Source organism: Aedes albopictus, chromosome 1 (assembly GCF_035046485.1).
Source record: "Aedes albopictus strain Foshan chromosome 1, AalbF5, whole genome shotgun sequence".
NCBI lineage: Eukaryota > Metazoa > Arthropoda > Insecta > Diptera > Culicidae > Aedes > Aedes albopictus.
In genome coordinates, this window is record NC_085136.1 from 289,041,687 (window position 1) to 289,066,842 (window position 25,156).

General features: G+C 39.1%; 2 protein-coding genes across 17 annotated transcripts in view; both read right to left on the reverse strand.

The window, feature by feature from the left end:
* LOC109408324 (cubilin) overlaps positions 1-25,156 on the reverse strand; it is a 649,214-nt gene that overhangs the window by 300,046 nt on the left and 324,012 nt on the right. The gene's annotated exons all lie outside the window — the stretch shown is intronic.
* The window catches only part of LOC109408325 (uncharacterized), a 129,199-nt gene continuing 104,043 nt past the window's right edge, over positions 1-25,156 (reverse strand). The window contains exon 2 of the mRNA XM_019681608.4: positions 1-25,156. This exon is cut by the window's right edge and continues 8,665 nt beyond it. The gene's annotated coding sequence lies outside the window, so the exon portion shown is untranslated.

Consider the following 25,156-nt stretch of genomic DNA (forward strand, 5'->3'; position numbering starts at 1 on the left):
TTTCGATTTTATTTCAATCCATAATTTATTATATCTCAATCTCAAGTTTTCTGTTTGTTTTGTTAGTGTATTTAACGGTTTGCCTCTAGTACACACATTCCTCACATTTAGGTGTTTGTTACACTGGTAACTGCGCCGTCGGAGCTGTGTTTTCCTTAGATTTTTGCTGGAGAACACTGCTTTTGTTCAGAACTTTCGTCTTTTTTTCAATTCGTTTTTTTTTCTTTTTTATGTACAGAGTGGATAAATCCACTTTGGATTTGTTTTTCTATTCAATTTTGTATTTCAGTTAACAACATTCTATCGGCTAGCACACCTAAACTTGGAGAGAGTAGTTTACACGTACACACTGCTACTAAGTGCCTAAGCTGCTAGTATTAGTAATTGAGTGGATACACTATATAGAGTCACATGATTAACTGTGTAGGAGCAGGTTTCTTGTTTTTGTGAAAAGTTTGGAAAATTGAGCAAACACTGTTTCGGCTTTACGTTTCTGTTCATTTTAATTTGTTGGTTTGTTTTAGTTGTCCTCTAATTCGTGTGGAAGTAACGGTGCAAAGTTGTTGAACGAGAGAAAGAAAATTCATTAAGAAGCATTTGTTATTAACAACTTATCTAACAACGTTCCCTATACCTCCGGTCAATTTTCGCAGCATTTGCGGTCGACTAAAGGAGGAGCAAGAGGATTATTTTCCTGCCTAACGATAATATGGTTGTAACACACGGTTTGTCCTAAGTTCGGTTTTTTGTTTTTTTTTTATCAGTCATTTTTTGCGTGTGGTGAGTCGAAGACGCTACAGGTGTAGACGAAATCGTCTCCCACTTTTCTCTGTTTTGTTTTTGTTAAAATTTCATTAAACGAGCGGATTTTGTTTTTTTTTTCTTAGGATTTTCAAATATCAAACAACATACCTCTCCTGTAAACTTGCATTGTAAATACTTTAACAGTTAATTTGTTTATTGTTATGGTTTGTCCTACGTGATTCCGTCTTCTGATTGGCTGAGTTACGTTCAAATGTGAGTGTGACTGTGTTCTGGTTTTCCTGCTGCCGATTCTACTGCAAAAAGGTGAATCTCTCTCTAAACGTGTATATTCTGTTGTAATACGGGGAACGACATATATTATCTCAAAACGTTAACTATCATTACATCTCATTTCAATATCTGTTTTTTTTTTTCTTTTTTTTTATTATTTTAACTTATAAAACAACGGAGCATAAGCTCATTCAAACGCATATTTAATCAACCAGTTGATGACCGTCGGTTGGAGCTTTTGATCCGATTCTGAGTCGTGAAGGTGTACTGTACAGGTACACGGAGCCGCTGGCTGGCACGGTTGAGAGTGAAACTAGTCGTCGTGAACGAATCCAGCTGGAAATTAACGGCCACTGAGCGCAAACAAAGTGGATGGAAATGACGAACGGTGCTGCTACAGTCGTGGTGAGCCGTATTTGCACACAACCTACATGTGGACCACGAGACTGACACAGATATGGTACGTAGCATCCTGCTTTCGTGAACTGTTAATTGTGTGTACCGTTTTCAGCGGCCATTTTCCTTCTCAGTGTCATGGCGTGCATTTAGTGAACGTTGGTGAAACTCAACGGCCCACACACGTAGGACGACAGTGGCATAAAATGTATATTCTAAAGAATTGCTCGTTTTGCCACTTTGTTCGTTTTTTTTATCAATTTTGGTAATTGTTTGTGAAAGTCAATATCATGCCTTTCAACTAAGAATATGTCCAATTCAGTAAACATTTCCTTTATTTAACCTCAAGTATTTTTTAAGTCAAACAAACTCTTAGTGGTTTGAAGAACCACCATAAAACTAAAATAAGTTAACTTCAAAATATAGCTTAGAATGCGACGTATGTACATAATTCCCTTTGCCAACATTTTTTTGTATTGTTCCATCTTTCATAAACTCTTGCAGGAACTGCATCCACAGTTTTGAATCGTGATTTTCATTACAGAAATAGGCTGCTCAGACTGACTAATGAAGGCCCTTTATATTTTGATAACTTAAAACAAATATTCAAAAAATCATCAAAAACATTACAGAAATTCTTTTAAAGCACTTTCAAAACGATTGAAATTTCTTTCTGGGGGTGTGAATATAGTTTAGTGTTATTCCCCTTGCGTGTCCTTCCCCTAGGAAGCATCATTGACAGCCAGCACCGTGACGACGTCGTCAACGTGAAGCTGCCTTATTGAAGAGAGGAGCTTTGGCGGAGCAAGTCACCTTCATCGTGTGGTTCCGTATTCTACAGTAGCTTGCCAAGATGGCGGAGAACGGATTGATTCAGTGAGTTACGCAATATTCACACTATCCATTAGTATTCTAAAGTTTTGTAATTTCATCCAAGGTTTTGTTTTAGTTCCAGCGAAAGTTCTTATAGATAATTTTTCAAGAATATTTCTGTGTTTGCTTTTCGGAATTCGTCTGAGTATTTTCTCATGAGTTCTTTAAAAATCTTCAAAAACAGAATTTTTTCTACTTTATTTTTAGAAAATGTCTTCCACAATTCCTTCAGAATATCCTGCAAGAATTACTTCAGAAGGTAAACCCTGTATTTCCCGCAGAATAATTCGTAAATTTGTTCAGGAATTCCTGCTAAGAGTATTCCTGGAATTCTTACGATAGGTTTAAAAAAATCTTCGAAACATTTTTAGGTATGCTACCCTAGACTTTTTTTCAATTCCTTCGAGAGTTCCTCCAAGAAATTCTTCGTTTATTTTTCCGGAAATTCCTTTCAATATTTCCCCTTCAATATAAGGTTTCCCTAGGGATTCTTTCGAGGAAATCCTTTAAAATTTCTTCAAGATTTGCTCAAGGAATTGTTCAGAAAATGTCCCTAGTAATTGAACATTTTTTTTTATTGAGAATTCTTTTGAGGATTTATCCAGAAATTGTTAAAAACTTTCTCCAAAGATTCAAATAGATGTTACTTACAGAAATTTTTCAAGGATTTCTGCATGAGAATTTTGTTCAGACGTGCTTTTTACGATTCCTCTAGAAAATCGTTCAAGGGTTCCATTAGAAAGTAAAAAAACATCTGAAGGCAAAACTGAAAGCATTTTCTCATTCTTAAGTTTTTTGGTAGGTACTTTATTACATAACAGAGCAATATTTAAAAAAATCGGATTTTATGCACAGATAGAATAGAAAGATCTGACTTTTTTTTCTGGTGGAAAATAATTATCAGTTTCCCAGAAACCTATTTTTAAAAATAAATTTCAAAAACAAATGCACAAATTTTCGCCATAGTTATCATAAGGTACTTTCAAGGAAAGTTTATCCGAAATATTCAGCAGAAGTGTCCATATCATTAAGATTTTTCTGTGATTCCCTTAACAGTTTCTATTCCAAAAATTCATGCGAAGATTGCTATAGAAATTTTTCTATCTAAAGTTTTCAGAAATTACTCCAAGTATTCTTTCAATGATTCCTTCAGAAATTTCCCTGAATATCCATCCAGATATTTTTTTTTCAAAAATTTATTCGAGAACATAAAATTCTTTCTAAGAGAATTCGTTCAGGGATTCACCCGAGGTTGCTCATTTTTTTTTGCATTCTTGTGAATTCTTGTGAAGGTTATTGCTAGAATTTCGAAAAAAAACTACAAAACATTTCTGTAGAAACAGCTCCGAGATTTCTTGTAAATATTTCTGCGAGGCTTTCTTCAAAGTTCTATGATGAATTCGCCAAAAATTCATAAAATTTCTCCAAGAAGTTCTCAAGAAATTACATTGAGAAGTTCTTCAGAAATGAACAGCGTTGAGATAACTTCATATTCTGAATGTGGCGTATTCGTCCAAAATATATAAAAAAATAAATTTGGTGCTCATGATCGTTTGCCCCCCTTGTCGCACATTGTACTAGGCGGAGTTTTCCAGTTGTTGAAATATGTTTTATAAAAATCTCTTTGAAATTGATTTTCAGTTCCAAAATAAAGTTAAAAAAAAAATTAAAAAATCATGGTCAATCAGAAAAAAGTGATCTTTCGTAACAACATTGTTTTTTTTTTCAAAATTTCAAAACCAATTCCCCGAAAAAAAAATACAAGAATTGCTCCAGAAACTCCTCAGAGGATTCTCCTTGAAATGATCACGAGGATTCCGTTTTTCCCTGTAGAATTTTCTCCTAAAATTTGTAGAACTTCCTTCACAAACTTCTTAGAGAAATTCTTGAATTTCTTCGGTGCTTCCGTTGGAAATCTTATAATGATTCCTCTAAGGATTCTTCCAGACTACCATCGTAAAATTTCTTCTTGAATTCCTACTAGAATTTTCAAGATGATCAGTTCATGAATTTCTGAGAGGATTCCTCCACGGATGGCTCCAGAAATTGCTACAAGTATTCTTCCAATGATGCCTCTAGAAGCTCCCCCGATGACTCCTTCAGAAATAATTGAAAGAATTCTTCTGAGGACATACATTTATGAAGATCTCAGAGGATTCATCCGAAGAATCCCATAAAAAGTTGCTCTGAAATTTCTTTCAGTGATACCTATGAAGGTTTTTTTTTCTCTATAAATTCAAATAAAAATCTTGTTAACTTTTCTCTTGAAACATCTTCGAGAATTAATTTAAAATTTTCTACAAAGTAATGTGAAAAATCCATTTGAAATTCATTAATTCAACAATTTGCTAGAAAAAAATGCTTCCCTAATGCTGCCCATACGAGGATTGGTCCACAAATTCCTTTCAGGATTCTACTAGTAATATTTACGTGAATACCTACGAAGTTTTTCGTCTAGAAATTTCTCCCAAAATTTGTTCCTGCACAATTTTTTTTCGGAGGTTTTTTTTTAATTTCTCCGATGACTCCGGTAGGAATCTTATAATGATTTCTCCAAAATCTATTCCAAGAATTCTTGCAGCCTTTTATGCTAAGATTTCTTTTTGAGAGAATTAGTTCAGAAATTTTTCTGAAGCTTGCTCAAATATTTTTCAGAAATTCTTCAGATGTTTTTTCATGAGTTCCTTGGATGATTCTTCTTAAAATTAGTTTCAATACTTCTTCTGGCAAATTCATTTGTTACTTCATTAAAAATAATTCAGAATAGTTATTTCTCAAATTTTTTTTTTCTAAAAAGTACTCTAAAATTCTGTCTGAAATTCTCAAGAAGTTTCTTCAAGAAGCTTTTCCGAAAATGCCACGAGATTCCTCCTCCATTATCATGCATTGCTCCAGTAACTCCCCTAAGGATTCCCCTTGAAACAAGTTTTCCTCCAGATGTTTCTCCCAAAATTTGTGGATATTTCATCACAGTTTTCTCAGTGAAATTTTTATATTCTTCAGATGCCTACGGTAGAACTACTTTGATGATTCCTCCAGAAACTCCTCCAAGGTTTCTCTCAGGCTAAATTGTCAAGAAAATCATTTCAGAAACTTTTCTGAAGATTTGTCCAATATTTTTTGCAAGTTCTCCAGATCCATTTCTATGAGTTCCTCAAAGGATTCATCTAAAAATATCTCCAATACTTCTTTTTAGCAAAATAATTTAGATTTTTTTCAAAAAATAATGATTGCAAAAATTCTTCCAGATTTTTTTCTGAAAATTGTTCTGGGAATTCTAAAAATTCTGTCTAGGCATCTCTGCGAGGTTTATTCAAAAGTTTTGTGAGAAATCCTTCAAAAAATCATTCAAAAAATCATCTCTGAATTTTCCCGAAACATTATCAAGAAATTTCTTCGAAGAATTTATCAAAAAATTTCACGAGAATTCCTCGGAAAATTGCTTTCCTTATTGCTGCCACTTCACAGTGGATTCACCAAAAAATATTCACGCAGATTCATACGAAGTTTTTCGTCTAGAAAATTCTCCCATAATTTGTCGAAGCTCCTTTTGTCGGAGTTTTTTTCGGAGATTTTTTTTAACTTCTCCAATGCCTACAAATTAAAAGATGATTCCTTCAGTAACGTTGCCTGACTTTTATGCTTAGATTTCTTCTTGGGTTCCTACAGGAATTTAAAAGAGAATCAGTTCAAAAATTCTTCTAAGGATTGCTCAAATATTTTTTAGAAGTTCTTCATATGATTTACCATGAGTTTCTTGGAGGATTTTTCTAGAAATTCTGCAAATTCATTCACTTAGAACTTTTTTTTTTTTTATTTGTATTAACGGGATTTTTAGCCCTGTGGTAATTCATCTCGGGACCCACGCTTCACTTCCCTTCCGAAGGAAGAACTCACATTTTGCGAGTTTGTCGGGAGTGGGATTTGATCCCAGGTCCTCGGCGTGATAGACTTAGAACTTCTTCGTAAGAAATTTAAGGCATTCATCCAGATTATTTTCTGTAAATTATTCTAAGGATGTTGAATACTCTGCAGGGTTTTCTTTAAAGTTTTTCTAGAAATCCTTCAGAAATTCATCAAAATCGTCTTTCTTGAAATATTCTGAGAAATTTTCAAGAATTTTTTTCAAGAAATTTTTTAAAAACTTTAACGAGAATTTTTCGAAAATTTTTTCCTCGTTGCTCCCTATTCGAAAATTGCTCCAGAAACTACTCTGAGTATTTCCCTAAAATGTTCACGAGGACTCTTACAGAGTTTTTCCTCTAGAACTTTTTTTTCCAAAATTTGCCAAAGTTCCTTTACAAATTTCTTAGAGAAATTCTTAAGTTTCTGTGAGTTCCACAGAGCATTATTTTAGGAATTCTCCACTGGAAAATTCATTTTAAACATTTTCGTGATGCTTTTCTGCACTTCACCGAGTATATCTTTTGTAATCGCCCTTGGGTTGTTTGGGTAAAAGCACTAGCCTATGCCCCTAAATTTCTGCCCTAAGCTTCGCCACTTCATACCTAAAAAAATTACTAGAGGAGTGGTGAATCTAGTGCTTTGACCCTAGCATTTGTAATGTTTAGTTGTGAAGTAATATTTTGCAACCATTTTAACCCCCTAATACCCAACCCCGCCTATAGACGGAGTTTGAGCATTTTTGAATTTTTTGTGTCGTGGAAAATCATTTTTTTGATTTTTTTTTGCTGATAGACCGTTTTGTATATCTCAAAATGGTTTTTGGTGTATTTTTTAAAAATCATTTAAAAATTGATGTTTCAGCCACCTTTTAGAATTCATTGTTTATTTTGTATTGAATCGCTACAATTAGCATATTTTAAATTTTTCCCAAATCATTCTATCCTAGCTTTATAGTTTAAGGGAATCGAATATCCTCTAAAATTATTTTCATTTAAATTACACAGAAATTTTTTTTATGGGAAAAATGAAAATAAAGATATTTCAAACAGTAATCATAAAATCTCAAAATGTTTTCATCTCAAAAAATCCGTACTCCAAATAGGTTTCCAGGAAAAATATAAAAGTGTGGGGATGTTCAAAAATAAAAATTAGAAAAATCAAAAACTAAAATTCACGAAATCGAGAGTTAAAAAGAATCATCTTCCAAATCATGTTTAAATCGATTTTAGTTGACGAAAAATAATATTTAGATCAAAATAAAAAAATTGAGTATAAGAGAGTTAAATGAAGCCTTCAATAGAGGAATCTAAAAACCCAAAAAAATATGCCCATGAGAAATGCTGGAAAGCTTCTTCAGAAAATCAGGGGCGCATATCACGATATAATAAGCTCAACCCTGGAATCGTCCCCCTTCCCTATATTGACCTGCTATCAAGTCAAAAACAGTTTGTTGGAATATTTTCTTCAAAGATGTTTGAAGGATATTTAGAAAAAAATGAAAATAAAATAAAAAAAAAGGAGAGCAATATTTATCGTGGATCCATCTTAGATCTCATACTGTTCTAATTTTCTAAAAACTTAAACCTTTTTCAATTTTCTGTAGAAAGCTTACTTCCAATGCATCAAACTGTTTTTTTTTTCAAAAAAAAAAAATTTCTCATCGCAGAAAGAGGCTATTTTTATATTTTATAATTCAAATATAAAACATTAATGTGGTTTCGTTAGTTCCGTTGGATAACCTTGTTTATATACATGACCAAACATTTATAAAAAAGTCTTGACTCCTGAATTTTTCCCAATTTTGATACTGCATTTTGTACCAATGTCCCAGCCAAGCAGAGACAAGAGCCCAAAACTAGGACAAACTGCTTTAGTCTACCATTTAAGCACAAGTCAGCACAGCACAGCCAGTGTAGGTTCGCTTTCATCTCCTTCCGCCCGTCGGTTTGTGTTGTTTTGCAGTGCATCATTCATTTTTTTTTCTCCACTGATTTTGCAAGAGCAGAAAAAGCAAGTCAGTACAGTCCGGTGTCCTAGATGCTACTTTTCACTTAGATATCACATTTGTTTTATTTAGCAACATTTTGATGACCAATTTGTCAAGTAGAGGTTTTAAGAACCGTCATAAAACCTGATACATTTTTTCGGGTTTTATGACGGATCTTAAAACCTCTTCTAGTCTATTTGACTAAAATGTTACATGAGAATAGTATTATTTTTTAGTACTGGTTTGGGCATAGGGAAGCAACTGAATCATGGCTCATCGCCTAAATTTCTTCGAAAACAATCAGGAGCGTACGACCCACGTACTGTAAATAGAAGTGGGTAGGAAATCCGACTGTACCATTGAAATGGGACCAAGTTCCCATTCATTGTTCGCTGCGGATGGGAACTAGGTGCTTTGGTTGTTGAAGGCCGCGCGCAGGCAAACCGGAAAAACAGAAAAAGCGGAAAAATCATTTCATCCGGAAAGATCTGGAAGCTGGGTGGTGGGAGAATGACTAGGGGGGGGGGTAGGGTTTAAAAACGTTGACAAAAACGTTTAAGCCGATAGGTAGCTTGAGTCGGGGAATTGCGAGGATTAATGTTGACTAGGCGACTTCTGCTGGAAAACAATATGAGTTTAACGTAGCTTGCCTACCTGTTTAACGTTTTGAATTATCACAATAGGTGAAGTTGTGTAGACTCTTTTGACTCAAAATACAGGTCAAGGTTCAACATTCTCAATACACTCCACAAACAGTTAGTCAGTTATGATGATTCTACAGATGTGTGAGTATCTGAGCAAGGAAATGCGTGGACCGTGAAAAGAATACTGGGCAGAAACTCCATCAGTTATTGACATTCAGATTTCGAGGAACATTTATGAATTCGAGCATAACACTTGCTAGCTAACTCGAAGCCTTAAGTTTCTGATATTTTTGCGACTTGTTTTGAAACCTTTAGGCAGAAGCTTCCAGTGCAGAGCAATGATGTAATCATGTTTTCATCACAATACTTTTAGGAGAAGCTTTGTGGGGTTTTGATCACCCAGAAGCGTCAAAAACCCAGTTCCAAATTCGCATACAAACTGCAAATCTGATGGAAGAAGCATTCTTGGAAGCATTGAACCACACTGCATTGGTTTAACCTGTCTCAGATCACTTGAAAAAGAGGCAGATAATCCAAATCAGACGTGTTTATTTACGAGTTTTCAAGACTAGTGCTATTAAAACGCAAATAAGGATTCAAGTCAGCCAGTGAGGCAGCCATACTTGCAGTCTCAGATATTCCTCCTTAAATGATAAAGTATGAATTGCAATCAACGTTGCTCAGGATATACTGAAATAGGTGATTGCAAAACCATGACCGACATCTTTTGATAGTTTTTGACGAAACCCTGAATTATTTGCGACATTTCTGAAGAACTTCAAATTCGCATTACCATAGATACTTGAAAAATATGACAGTCAACCAGTCGCCAGCATAAATGACGTTTTTAAAAAAGGTGATCAGTTTTGCAGAAAGTTTCTGTTTTTCTTGTCTTACGAATTTCTGTAAACAATGTCTATAGAACCTACTTTTATGAAGTATCCCTGGCGATATTCATCCAAGTAATTTTTGTATTATCATAAAGAATTTTTGGATATTTTTTAATAAAACTCGAATGTAAATTAAAGGTACTCATCTTTAAAAACATACCATGAATTTTTAAATTCCTTATAATACAATTTCCACTAAAAAATACACAGCTGCAGCAATTTCTTAACTTATTCTCATCAAGGTACGTATTTCAATGAGAATTTTCACTCGTCGACTTTATTTATCACCCTGAATTTTCCCAGAGCTCGTGAAGTACTTCCCATCGGCTTTTTTCTAACAATTTTCAAAAGAATTCCAGGCATAACATTGAAAGAATATTTGCCAAATTATTGTACGAGTATACAGTTGCAAAAATTGTGGAGAATCCCTGACAGGAACTATTTTCGCTTCGAACCAAAGATCCAATTGCTCAGATCCAGCATGCAGAGGCTCTGGAGGCTAGAGAGAAAATACCCGTTACTATTGCTCAAGAACCCGCAGGTTCCCATGATTTTTCCTGAACATGCAACTTCATGCCTTCTCCTGTTACAAATCGGGAAATCTTCTGGCAAAATCGTTTCGTGAAGTTCTGGAGATAGACTCACTCAGCAGGGACAAGCTACGTGTTACTGTGTGTGATAGCAAACAGGCAAACAAGAGTCATAACTTTGAGAGCTCTTGTCGCGGTATTATAAGTTATACCTGTCTTGTCTCCAGATAGAGTGCTGCGGAGTAGTGACTGATGATGATCTATCTGGTTCGTACTACCATCATGCCTGGAGCTGATGGGCTTAACAACCGTGCCGTCCCACTGGTTACAGCTAAACTCTACTAGCCGAAGGTAATGCACTGTGCAAAACGCTAGCAGTTGAGCCACATCGCACTTTACTGTAGCAATAAACCACGTCTCAGTATGTGTGGTGCACAACATGCGGAGGGCTCTTTGAATATGGAGCCAGCTTTGCCGGCAATTCGAGCCCGTATGAACTTGATCATCAATATTAACATCTTTTCTCGATGAGTCTAGATAGCTGTGTAGTGTCGGTAGCACTTGTCTCAATTGGCTAAGAATAACACTACGGACCACCTGTTCCGGTGGTAAGAGTCCACTTAACAGATGACCTCTAATTCATGGTTTGTTGCGGCTATATGCTTACCGTTCCTAGTAATGAATGGCTAGGGGGAAGTCTTTTAAAAAACCTAATCGCAAACGGAGCCTGTGGAGTACCAGGGCACTCTCCACAGTATTTTGCCCTTACTGCGTTAACCGGAGCAATAGTGCAGTGGACCTTGTGTTTCTCCGAGACAATCAGCTGCCTTTCTTTAGTCTCACTTGAGGCTAAATAAGGGCGGATTTATGGAGATGTTGTTAATTAGTTTCAATTTTCACTTATATGGTTTCGCATTATGCGGTTTACACAGTGTATTCTGTGTATCCTCGCCTTTGGCGTTTTCCAATCGACACCGATCTGGTTTTGTTGCTGCTGTTCTTTGTTGTGCTGTTGTTGCGAAGAGTTTATTCTTGCCTAGTTTGGGTAGTACCAATCTTTGCAGACTTATGTAAAATGGTACAGCCCAAATGGCTTTAGTTCAAGAACCTTATTTTCGTAAGGGGAATTTCTATCTAGGAAACTTTGTAAACCCGGTGTTTGCTACTTTCAATAGCAATGAAATGACAAACTCGCGTGTCATGCCTCGAGCATATGTGCTTGTCACCGCAATCGTCGCTACACTCTTTTCTAAACTAACCAGTAGAGATGTATGTGTGATAACAATCGATGTATCCTAATGAAAACCTCAATAGGAAATACGTTTATTGTTCAGTTTATTAACCGCATACTGTATTTCAAAAGGCCTTCCGCCAATTGTTGGCAGTGATACTAATGCTCACCATATCATCTGGGGCAGCTTAGACACCAATTTGAGAGGCTCCAGTTTGAAGAAGATCTTAAGTATGTAGTACAGATCTTGGATAACTTACCATAGGCAGCCGCCCAACCTTCATGGTAATTGCTAGAGAGGAAGTGTCGCTTTGCTCTAGCCGAATTAGTCACGAGATGACTAATTGGCATGTGTCAGATGAAGAATCTTTATCTGACCATCGCTATATCTTTTTTGAACACTTGAATGTTACTTCGCAAACTTTACGTTTCAGGAATCCCCGGTCAACCAATTGGGATTTCTTCACTGATTTGGTTGCAGCCGAATTTCATGGATACTCATCATTTATTGACACTCCAAGTGACTTAGATGATGCCGTTGATACAACAACGGCCTTTATCATCAGGTATCAGGTATCTGTAGGTCAGACGTTCTCCTCCATTTGGGAAATTTGTGCCATTGCCATGAACATGAGCCTATTCATCATTTACCTGGCGGAGAAGTTAAGGAAAAAGGATAGGACAGGGGAAGAGAAGGTAAGGGAATAGCATCGTCATACACGCAAAAGCGTACCACAATCAGTGTTGAGAATACTCACTTGCAAGAGTGATACTCACTTGCTTCTATCTCAGTCCAGAAGCATGCTATCAAAAAATGATGTTTGAAGGGCTTTTAGATTGTAGTTCAATCTAAAAGTTTGCCGAATAAAGTAAAGATCGCAGACGCATACCAAAGTTGTGAGAGAGCTGTGAGTACGAGGTGAGTAAAATTCGTGTAATTCATACTCACCTTGTGCTCACATCTCTCTGACGGTTTTTGTATGCATCTGGGACTTTTAGTTTATTCGGAAAACTTTTAGATTAAACTACAATCTAAAAGTCCTTAAAACATCATTTTTTGATAGCATGCTTCTGGACTGAGATAGAAGCAAGTGAGTATAATTTTTCCCTAGTGAGTATTCGCAACACTGACCACAATGGGTTCAAACAGCGCCCTGAGAAGGGCACTGTGATAACGCATAAAGCGTAAAGAGAGCCTATAACTCATTACCACAGCGGGTCAAGAACAACAGAACGTCCTGAAGATTCAGGTTTCTGAAGTCAGTTTTACTTAATAAGTGTTTTCCGAGTCCTTTATCATGGAAGCTTTTGAAGAAGTTTGCCCTCTGCGGTCTGTGAATACTCCAAAAGGAACCCCTTGGTGGAACTCTGATCTGGCGAAATTCAGGCAACAATGTAGAAAGAGTTGGAACAGACAATGTTTGGTTGAATTCTAGGCTATCAGATCGTCTCGCAAGCCCTCCGTTCTGCTGGACGATCTGGCTTAAAAACCAAACGTACAAATGCTTCCAGTTTAAGAGAAGCTAGCCGTTTGAACAAAATACTTACAAAATCTAAGGATTTTCAAGTGAAAGAACTTCGTTTGCCGAATGGTGATTTCACTTCCTCTGATGAGGATGTTCTGGAATGCTTATTCAGCACACACTTTCCCCGATGTGTGGATGTAAGGATGAACCAGATGTCTTTTCTTGTAGTTATGATTGTCTGATTTCGGCGTGGAGTATCATAACTATAGAATCGATTGAATGTGTATTAAATAGCTTTGCTCCTTTCAACTCTCCTGGGGCAGATGGAATGCATCCTACTTTGCCACAGAACAAGCTTGATTATTTCAAACATGTTTAAAAAAAACTACTTGGTTGCAGTTTTGCAATAGAGTATATTCTCAAATCTTGGCAGGATATTACTGTGAAGTTTATTCCGGAAGTAGGTCGTGCGTCGCATGAAGAAACAAAGAGTTTCAGACCTATTAGTTTGACCTCTTTTCTTCTGAAATGCTTAGAACGGAGTCGGTTTTCTCGATAGGGCGATGGAAGTGCGAGTGAAAAATCCGGGATCAGAATCGCGCTACAATATTCGTTGGTCAGTCGGTTTCCACGGTAGGGCGATGGAAGTGCGAGTGAAAAATCCGGGTTCAGAATCGCGCTACAATATTCGTTGGTCAGTCGGTTTTCTCGGTAGAGCCATGCAAGCGCGAGTGTGGAATGCGGAATCAGATTAGCTTGAGAATTTTCGAATGGCAGACTATTTTCAGGTAAGAGTGATGGGGGTGCGAGTGAAAAATCCGGGATCAGAATCGCGCTACAATATTCGTTGGTCAGTCGGTTTTCTCGGTAGGGCGATGGAAGTGCGAGTGAAAAATCCGGGATCAGAATCGCGCTACAATATTCGTTGGTCAGTCGGTTTCCACGGTAGGGCGATGGAAGTGCGAGTGAAAAATCCGGGTTCAGAATCGCGCTACAATAATCGTAGATCAGTCGGTTTCCACGGTAGGGCGATGGAAACGCGAGCACGAAATCCGGGATCAGTGGCCATCGTGATCAAATAAATCATAATCGTGATGAAGACCGCGACGTGTATTTCCATATAACTAGTGGATCATATCACCTAACAGAGGTGGCTCCTAGATCCACACCTTACCCTACCCTACTAACCACCATTCCTTCCCGTGACAACTGTGGGGATGCTGTGGATTCCACGGTTTCTAGTAGCAACGGTTGTCGAACTAACATTCCTTCCCTTTCCTGATGACCGTAAGGACGTGGCCAGCGCCGTTATTGACTTTAAATAGCTGAACTCTCGAATTGTGCACATTGAGAATGGTTAGCTAGTCCCAAGCTTTCACATTCATTGGCTCTCTGTGCAACTTCGATTGTTCTGGTCAATCACGGAGTAGCAACTACGATGTGTACGGTTATCTTTGCTTTGCTTTGCTTTGCTTTGCTTTTCTTCTGAAATGCTTAGAACGAATTGTGGATCATCACATCCGTGATGTTCATCTGGCCAACGTGCCTCTTCATGTGAACCAACGTGCCTACCAATCTGGAAAGTCCACTGTGACTCTTTTACACAAGATTGTTTACGATATCGAGAAAGCATTTGCTCAGAAGCGACCTTGTTTGGGTGTTTTCTTCGATATCGAGGGTGCCTTTGACAACGAGCCATTCGATGCCATATTGTAAGCCGCACGGGGTCATGGTATATCTCCAATTATTTCCAATTGGATTCACCAAATGCTCAAAAACCGACATCCCTTCTCGACATTGCGTCAAGCAGCGATTAGGAAATTGAATGTTTGTGGATGCCCTCAAAGGGGAGTCTTTTCACCACTTTTGTGGAATCTCGTAGCAGATACGCTTTTGATGCAGTTCAATAATAACGGTTTTCCTACTTATGGTTTTGCCGACGACTACCTAACAGTATGTGCATCAGCACCCTTTTCGACCAGATGCAAAACGCTCTTCAGGTAGTTGAGGGTTGGTGTCGCGAAATATGGCCTTTCGGTAAATCAGAGTAAAACATCTATTGTTCTTTTCACGGAAAGGCAAAACCGTAATAGCGTTTGACCTTTGCGTCTCTTTGATTCTGGAATTGGTGTGACTGATCAGGTACGTGAAGTACGTTGGAGTTATTCTTGAGCTCCAGCTGGTATGGATTTCGGCAAGTTCCGGTGAACCTTTGGTAAAACTTGGGGTCTAAAAGCCAAGTATATCAAATGAATTTAAATAACTGTTGTTCGACAAATATTGGCCTATGGATGTCTTGTGTGGTGGCAAAACGGCGAAGTGAAAACAATTCATTTAGAATTAGGCCATCTTCAAAGGATGTGCTCGATGGCGATAAGCTTTAAGCGATAAACTTTTCGAGAGCCTTTGAATTGTTGAATTTTATTACTGGTGGTGTCAGCTTTCAAAAGCATAACCATAAATAAGGTATCCGTTACTCAAATTTCACCGGCTAAATCACAATTGCTTCCATCTGCCACCAGCTAAACGATAATGATAATCGCCATTCTTCAAACCCAGCTCAACCACCGGAATCGTTCAGCCCCAGCACGAGTTCCAATAAAACACATTTAGTAAATTCTAACATTTAGGAAATTTCCCCAAAAACTTCTTATCGCCCATAAGAATTTCCATCAGCCGCGCATGTGTTGCCCAGATTTGCACATTGTTCTTTGACTTCGAAGCAACCAAACAACCTACGCGAAAGATTCGATCTGAAAAATGTTCTACGACCACCGCATTGCGGGGCAAGGCTTTGTGGTCGAAACAACGCGGCGAAGAGGACGACGACGACGATGGCGACGTAGAAGAGCTGCTTAATTAAAAATGATCCCAGCCTCCCGTCATTTGAGGAGAGTTCGTCGTGGGAAGCTGCTTTCGGTATTTGGTGGCAACTTTGCTGCGCGAGGGAGGACGATACATCCAAGGAGGAAACCACATAAAAGCTTCCACCAACGGCGCCCATTGCGTTTCCCCCGATATTACCGGCGTTCGTATGAAGATGATGCGGGTGGAAGCCTTAACCACAACGAAAGCTGTAGCGTTGGTTGATCGGTCACAGAGAACGGAACAACCCTTGTGTGTGTCAAAGAGTTCACAGATAGCGGTTTATTCCGCAAGACCACGGCTTAGATTCCCGATCGTTTCAGGAACATTTCGTAATAGAACATCCCTTGACTTTTTGGGCATAGAATGTCTTCGTTCCTGACGAAGATACGAATGCAAAATGATCATTGGTAGAGGATGCTCTCAGTTGATAACCGTGGAAGTATTTATAGCACACTAAGCCAAGCAGCAGGCTTTGTCCCATTGGAGGCGACGCGTCAAAAAGAAGAAATGAGAGGAGGTGTGTAAAACACCCATCTGAAATGGGTTAGAGCTGATTTTGCATAATACGCATGATAGAAAAAATTTTGTCCGCTTGTCTCTGAATCTCTCTAGCACTACCTACTGCCGTTAATAATGTTTAATGAAAATAAAAATAATAATCTGTAGGCTGCCTATCTGCCGCTGCGACATGGTGGCTAAGAGTGTTTATAGTGTAGAGGGATGGAACCCAACGCCGCGCATCGGTTGTGTTCCGTGGTTTGTGATGCGGCGCGGCTACGGCGGATGGAGACCGTAGGTATACGGTAAGGAGCGGATTTTCTCTTAATGACGATCATAATGATACCAATCATAATGACGAAGGCATTTGCTTCCAAAAAAACGGGAGGGATAGGTTCATTTAAGGTGGAAGTCGGCTGAAGACAACGTTTTTCAATCAAGGGGTTCGTCGTTGCACTAATTGATGAAGATGTGGAGTGTGTTGAGGTGAAAAATATCCGCAGGTAACCTAACTTTGCTGTGGTTACGTAGTTTGTAAAAGGAATATACATTCTCACATAGCAGTTTTCTTCGAAATCTAGACGGTTTTGATGCAATGCTTCAGAGTCTACCAAAATTTATCAGACTCTTGGTCGCTACGAAGATGAAAAACTTGCTTCCAAATTTATAAATGCTACCAATTTGTGGTGGATGGCTAGCACTTCTCGGATGTCATTGATATGAGAACCCTCAGAGGACCTTCAGAGTATCAACCAGCGTATTTAATCACAATCTCGTTGTCAGTAAAATTCGAGACCAATAATCAACAGTGGCAAACTCAAGAGCTCAGCGACCGTTGCGTTTCAATATCCTGCGCTTCTCAGCAGAAGGTGTGGCAAGTAAGTAAATACCACCTGAAGTTTGATGAGCAGATAAGGAGAATCAACGTGGACGACAGCTTCAACAATTTGTGGGAATCAATCCACTGAGCAGTGCGGGAGTACAGCAGTGCGGGAAGCGATAGGTAGGTAATACTGAAAGACTTAGACGACAAAGATGAAACAGTATGTGGGGAGTGCCAATAATACCGAGGCTCAAAAACGTATTGAACAAAATGATATGCGGAAATTTCACGAAACAGTCCGTGGCATGCTGATAAAAACAGCGCCGTCTCTTGTCGTATGCAATCAAGTACCGTAAAGGTAACTTGCTGATAGTTAGAACTATGATAGCAACCAAGCAGAGAGAGCTCATCGAGACCTTTTTTGAATGGAGAGAACGTTAGAGCGTTGTGTCGACGAACAGGTTAAGCATTAGTAATGGTAGATGAGCTATAGAGCTGACGAGAGATAAAAAATAGAAAAACAGAACTAAATAGTACCTTATTTAAGGCTGCTAGTAACTACGAACTCCCGGTTGAACTTTCCAAACGTGGTAGTGAGCAACTCAACGAAATACTTCACCATACTCCTTTGAAGATTTGAGGAAAAAGATATCCCAAGTAGCAATTCAATTGCTTATTGGTTTTGTTTGATTTTTATTAGGCTTTCCTTTTAGCAATAATTAAAACTCACATTTTTATGACTACTTTTATAAAAACCATTGATGAAATGTTTTATGGTATACTTGAAGACATCCATAAAGGCAGATTTTAAAAGTAAACAAAAGTCTACTATATGTAATCCTTCTGGCATTCATTATTACCACAATAAAACTGTTGAAACTCTCAAAAGATAGCGATCCGTTCGATTAGTAGCGACATCTGTTGGTGGAAAAGCAGAAACTATGAAACTGCTAGGTTTATTGCGGTAATCATAAAAGTAAACTTGCTTTCGTTTTAATTTCGCTAATTATGGGCGTCGCCATATTGAAGAATCAGATACGTGATTGGAAAATAGTTAATTTTGCTCAAATTAGCAGAGAATTGATAGTTTGCCGTCATTTCCATAGCATGCTCACATAAATAAACTCTCTTAGATGAGTGTTCTTGTAATTCGAGATAGTTTCAATAAATTAACAAATAGATTTATTTCATTTCAAGATGATAATATTCACCATTTTCGAAGCGCATTAATTTAATGTTTCTGCAGCCCCAATATTCACGGTAAAATTTAATCCGCACCGAAAAACATCAACAATCAACAAATATACCATAAGACGGTGACTTAAACCCTACAGAATCCGCATAAGCCTAGCAACAATATAACTACTAAATTATTACTTTGAAATTATTGCTTTCTTCTTGCGAATAATATCTCTTCCTGAATTTTACGTGCCATTGATGAAGATTCGCTGTTTCTTGAGCTGTCATAATTTTTGTTGAAAAAAAAAAACAACAATCATCATAACCTCTTTTCGAGTATGGAAAATTTTTCATCTAGGTTTTAAAACAGTTTTATTGCGACTCTTGATACGGTTTGCAAAACCTCTCCGAGAGTGGTTCACTTAGCCAGATGATGCTCTTAAAAAGGTTATCAAGAGGTTTTGATGTATGAATCAGTTTTATTGCAAGTTTAACTAAATTGGCCATGAAAACCTCTTATAGCGCCGAACAATACTCAAAATGTTACTTGGGATGCTATCTGCTAGCCTGGCTGAAGGCCGTTTACAAAGAGAGGCACCGGCTGGAGTGCGTTAATTACCGAAGATTAGCGGATCAGAAAGGCCCAACAAAAATTGCTACACAATTATATCAGTGTTGAATGTCTTAGTCAGCGGTCGTTGTTACTCCAGAGCAGGAATGGGAAAACTCACTTGCAAAGAGTTGCATTAACTTACTGTTTTCTCAACTCAGAAGCGTGCAATCAAGGAACGGTGTATGGACGACTTTTGTCTTGTGGTTTTGTCTAAAAGTTTGCCGGATAGAGGGTGTCGCCCACGCATACCAAGTCGTGACTGGGCTATGAAAGCAACTCTCCACGAGGTGAGTGTAGTTCACATCCACCTTGTGGAGAGTTGCCTTTGCATCTCCTCCACGATTTCGGTATGCATGTGCGACCACTCTATTCGGCAAACTTTTAGACAAAACCACAAGGCAAAAGTCGTCCACACACCGATCCTTGATTGCACGCTTTTGAGCTGAGAGTAACTCTTTGCAAGTGAGTGTTCCCATCCTTGCTCCAGAGAATGCTTCAGAAACTCCTCCAATGACAACTCGTTCAGGAAGTACTTCAAAGATTTACTCAGGAATTCCTTCAAGAATTTCTCAAGGAAAGCCTCCGAAGCTTACTACAGAAAATACTTCAAAGATTTCTTCTGCAAGTCTTGCAAGGGTTCCTTCAGACAGTCATCGACGTATTCTTTCGGGAAATCCTATAAACAATCCCTCAAGAATTCCTTCAAGGATTCCTTCACGAACTCCTTCAGAAATTCCTTGGCGAATCTTATCAGGGGTTCCTCCAGAATTTCTTCGAAGAATTCTCCAGTGGCGCCATCAGGAATGCTATTATTGTGCCATCAGGAATGGTTTTATTGTTTGAAGGGGAATTCTCACGAAATTCTTCCAGAAATTTGTGCAAAACCCACTGCTGGATTTTTTTTGAAAATTACCGCAGAAATTTCTTTAAAATTTTCCTTATTAATTACTCCGAGAGGTCATGCAGGCAATCCTCTTGTAATCTTCTAAGAAACTCTCCACGAAATTCTCCTGGAAGTTCTCCAAATTGCTCACCATGAAGAAATTATTCTCCTAACGTCTATCAGGAAGATTACCATAGGCGTTTCTAGCGATTTCTTCAAGAATTCTTCTGAGAATTTATCCAGGCATTCTTTCAAAAACTTCTACAGGAACTCCTTCTGAAATCCTCTTAGAAATTCCTGCGAAAATTCTTCCAGGGATTCTTCAAGAAATTTTTCTAGGAATTCCGTCAGAACTTCCTTCATGAATTTATCCAGGAATTTCTCCAAGATATCCTGTAGGCTATACCTCAGGAAGTCCTCGAGGCAATCGTTTAGGTCTAGGAGGTCCTCCATCAAGCCCTCCAACGAATCCCCCAGGAATTTCTCCAGGGAGATTTTCATTAAATACTCTTGAGATTTTTTAAAGAATTACTTTCAGGAAAAATCGTGCAGCAACTCTACCTGAGATTTGTCAAAAAGCTCCTCCAGGAATTTATTCAAAAATCACTATAAGAATTCTTGTTTTTCTTCGGTAAATCCTCCAGGACTCTTCAGGTCGGTCTTCATAAAGATCTTACCTTCACAAAATTCTGCCCAAGATTTTTTTCTATAGATTTTTTTGAGAATTCATCTAAGGATTTGTTCAGAATTCCTCCAGCAATTTCTTCTACAGTTCATCTTGAAATCCCCTTTGAAATTCCTGTTGAAGTTCTTCCAGAGATTCTGCCGGCTGTACTCCTGGATGTACTCTATTAAATCATCCAGAAAGTCCACCATCAAGCCCTCTGAGCAATCCTCCAGGAAGTTTTCAAGGGAGATTTACATTAGTGAGATTTCTTCAAGAATTCCTTTCGTGTAATTGTCAGACAAACCTGCCAAGAGTTCCTTTTGCAATTCCCTCGAAAAACCCTGTAGCAATTCTTCCAGAGGTTTCTCAAGAAATTCTTTCAAAAATTTAATTAAAAATCACTGTTGGAGTTCTTTCTGAAATTTTTGTATTTGTATTAACGAGATTTTTAGCCCTAGGCTAGTTCATCTCGGGACCCACGCCTTACTTCCCTTTCGAAGGAAGAACTCACATTTTGTGAGTTTGTCGCGAGTGGGATTCGATCCTATAGTCGAGTGTTCTAACCATCACACCAGGTCCACTCCCTTTCTTTCTGAAATTGCTTCAGAAATTACTTTGAACATTTCCTCCACGAATTACTCTGAGAGGTCCAACAGGCAATCTTCAAGTAATTCTCCAAGAGGTTCTCCAGGAAATCCTCAAGGATGTTCTACAGGTTGCACTCCATGAAGAATTTACCTTCAGGAAGTCCTCCAGGAAGATTTTCAATATTTTTTCTAGAGGTTTTTCGAGTATTCCACTGAAGATTTGTGCAGGATTTCTCCCGGATATTTCTCCAGAAATTTTTCCTGAAATTTCCTGCAGGAACTCATTTATGGATTCCTCAAGAAATTTCTCCAGGAATTTATCCACAGACACAGGGACATTTCATGAATTAAATACTTCAGAATTTCTCGCAGAAAATTCCAGAGTATTTGCCCCAGAAATTCCTGTGGAAAGTCCTTCAAAAAATCTGTTAAAATTTCCATATAAGCTGCAAATATCTCTCTAAAAACTCTTCCAGCATTGTTTCAGAACTTTCTCCGGAAATTTCATTAGACATTTTTCCCGGAAATTCTCCATAAATCACTCCTCGAATTATTTTAGAAATTGCTCTTGGTTTTTTTTTCTAGAATTTCCTCTATAAATTAACCCGAGAGGTCCTGCAGGCAGTTTTCTAGAAATACTCTAGGAAGCACTCAAGAAAATCCACAGGGATGTTCTCCAGGATGCCCTCAAAGAAGACCTTACCATCAGGAAGTCTTCAAGGAGGATTGCCATCAATTTTCTTCAAGAATTTTTTTAAGAAAACTTTTTAAGAAAATTCCGTCGAAATTCTTCAGAATTTCTCTCAGAAATTTCTTAGGAAATTGTTCCAGGAATTCCATCAGACAACAAAACTCAAATTTCGAAGACACAGTGTGTGTTTTATTGACAAAATGAGAGAGAAAATTGTGGAAAAATTACCACTTGGTTTTATGGGATTTGAACCCACGACTCCATATCGCATAGTCCGCCGCTTTAACTAACTATTCCCCAGAACAAGTTACGATTCTGTGAAATAGAAAGTCAAACTGGTTTCGAAGCGCCACCTCAACCGGGTCCGTCTTTCACCGCTTTATCTATCTGGCGGCTTAGATGTCAATTTCCTACATGCTCGTGGTTGCGCCTTCGAAATGATAGGTGCGAGCGAATTGTTCATGCGATGTGATTCGATATCCTACGGCCGCATGAAAGAGAGATAAAGTTGTCTATTTCAGACATATAAACCGACTGGTACAGCCGGTAAAAGGCAATACAATTATCTGCCCACTCCATCGAAGTTTCAAATTTTTCAAAAAATATTTCATAAATTTTCTTCTGGGATTCCTGCAGGCATTTTTTTTTAATTATTCTGGAAATTTCTTCCGGTAATCCTCCTCAAATTCCTCCAAAAGTTTCTCCAAAAACCACTCCAGGATTTTTTTCAGAAACTACCCAAGGTTTTTTTTTAGAATGGCATCTATGAATTTCCCCAGGAATTTCTCCCGGGGGTCCAGCAGGTAAGTGTCCGATATGGCAAGTGCAACATTTTAAAATTACTGTTTTGTCAAAATTTCAAGTACGTTTTTCAATGCTAAGTGGCTCCCTAAGGGACATTAAATGCTCAAAAGTTGTTTTGCAATTTTGACTATTGCAACATTGACCATTGCGTAAATCCTTCGCATATCAGATCGATGCTATCCCAGATCATCTTTCGTCGTCTGTCACCTAAGACGAATGAGTGCGTGGGAAGCCGGCTTCATTGGCGGTCGGTCGGCAACGGACCAGATCTTCACCATACAGCAAATCCTCCAGAAATACCGTGAATACCAGGTCCCAACGCATCACCTGTTCATCGACTTCAAAGCGGCATACAACAGTATCGACCGCGCAAAGCTATGACAAATCATGATCGAAAACGGCTTTCCTGGGAAGCTGACTAGACTGATTAAAGCACCGATGGACGGTGTGCAAAACTGCGTAAGACTTCGGGTGAACTAGTTCATACGAGTCTGAACGGGGACTACGACAAGGTGACGGAATCTCATGCCTACTCTTCAACATTGCTCTGGAGGGTGTAATGTGACGAGCCGGGCTCAACAACCGAGGTACGATACACACAAAATCCGGTCAATTTGTGTGCTTTGCGGACGACATGAGCATTATTGCCTGAACATTTGGAACGGTGGCAGAACAGTACACCCACGTGAAACGCGAAGCAGCAACGGTCGGATTGTTGGTGAATGCGTCTAAACCAAAGTACATGCTTGTAGGCGGAACCGAACACGACCGAGTCCGTCTAGCCATATAGTAATGTGACGTTAGATGGGGATATCTTCGAGGTGGTGGAGAAATTCGTCTACCTCGGTTTGTTTCTGACGGCTGACAACAATGCTAGCCGTGAAATACGAAGACTCATCATCAGTGGAAGTCATGTGCACTACGGGGTCCAGAAGAAGCTGTGATCTAAAAAGATTCACCCACGCACCAATTGCACCATGTACAAAACGATAATAAGACCGCCGGTGGTCCACGGTGGTACACGAAATATGTACCACGCTCGAGGAAGACCTGCAAGCACTCGGAGTCTTCGAGCGACGCGTGCTAAGGACGATCTTCGGCGGTGTGGCGAAGAAGCATGAACCACGAGCTCGCTGCACTTTACGGTGAACCAAAAGGTGACCAAAACCGGAAGGATACGGTGGGTATGTTGCAAGAATGCCGGATAACAAAGCTGGTGTTTGCTACTGATCTGGTTGGTACAAGAAGGCGTGGAACGTAGAGAGCACGATGATGGGCGGACCAGGTGGAGCGTCACTTGGAAAGTATTGGGCTTGACCGAGGATGGAAAACGGCGACCACAAACCTAGTATTGTGTGGTACTATCACTATGTATTGTTGATTATGTCTTATATTTATATGATGTTGATCAAATAACTATATGTATGTATGATGAGCTCCGCGCATAATTCGTCCAGCATGCTAAAGGCAACAAAAATGCGATGCATTTTGATGTGTCCTCTTAGAGCCACCATCTAGTCACACCTGCGTAGTCAGTGTTTAGAACTCCGATGGATTAAATTTCCGCTGGAAAACTAATTACCTACCTATACTTTAACTGATATGTTCACTGCCGTTCTAGGCATAGTTGTCCCATGTTATATGGGATTCCCATATAACATGGGACCATTGGGCGTAGAACGGCAGTTCATTACTGCCCTGATTGATATGTTCCACTCTGGGATGAAACTATCTCCACAGCACAACATTTTATTGTAAATGTCGGAAACATCAAAAAGGGGAAAATAAAATCCTTGCGCAAACTATGCCAAACGGTGCTCAGCTTATATGTCACAAGGCCAATTTGTTCGGAAAAGGAAAAATTCCCATTTCCACCACCTCTTCGTGCCATCAGCCAACGAATGCAGCGCACCGCATGTCGTGACACAATCGAATTCATTTTTCATTTTCCTTAGCGGGAAAGCGCACGACACAGCCAGCCAGCGTATGAGACGAGCGCGGGAATGACACATCTCAACCTGCCGGCAACAATGTAAGTTTCTCCAAGAGACTCCGGTCCGCCCAGTTCCGGTTAGACAAGTTGATCATCATCATCATCATGTGAACGGCGAACAAAAGCCGACCAGGTACCCAGCAACTTAGTAGGTACATGCCTGAATCGCTCCTTCATGGCTGGAGCTTGTCGTACGAACGTTCAGAAGAGCTGCTGCACTGTCAAACAGTGAAAACATGGTCTCGCTCGAGTCGAGTTCCGTCCGGCCGACATCTCCCGACAAGCGTCGTCGTCGTCGTCGTCGTCGTCGTCGTCGTCGTCACGGCGATGTGAAACGGAACAGGCTCCATCTGGTGCGCGCCTTGTAATGCCATCAATGTCCCTGACCCACCTCCACACGACCTCCATCATACCTAGGACAACCGTCCGACCGACCGACCGTCTTCAAACGAGATAAAATCCCGTCAAGTGAAAAGAAGCGCACCCGTCGAACGAAGCCCAGCAGGTGGAAGGAGTTGAGGCTCTCCCACATTCACACTCGTTCACGGGACCCAGACTGCACTGCTAGGAGTTTACATACACGCGGGATGAT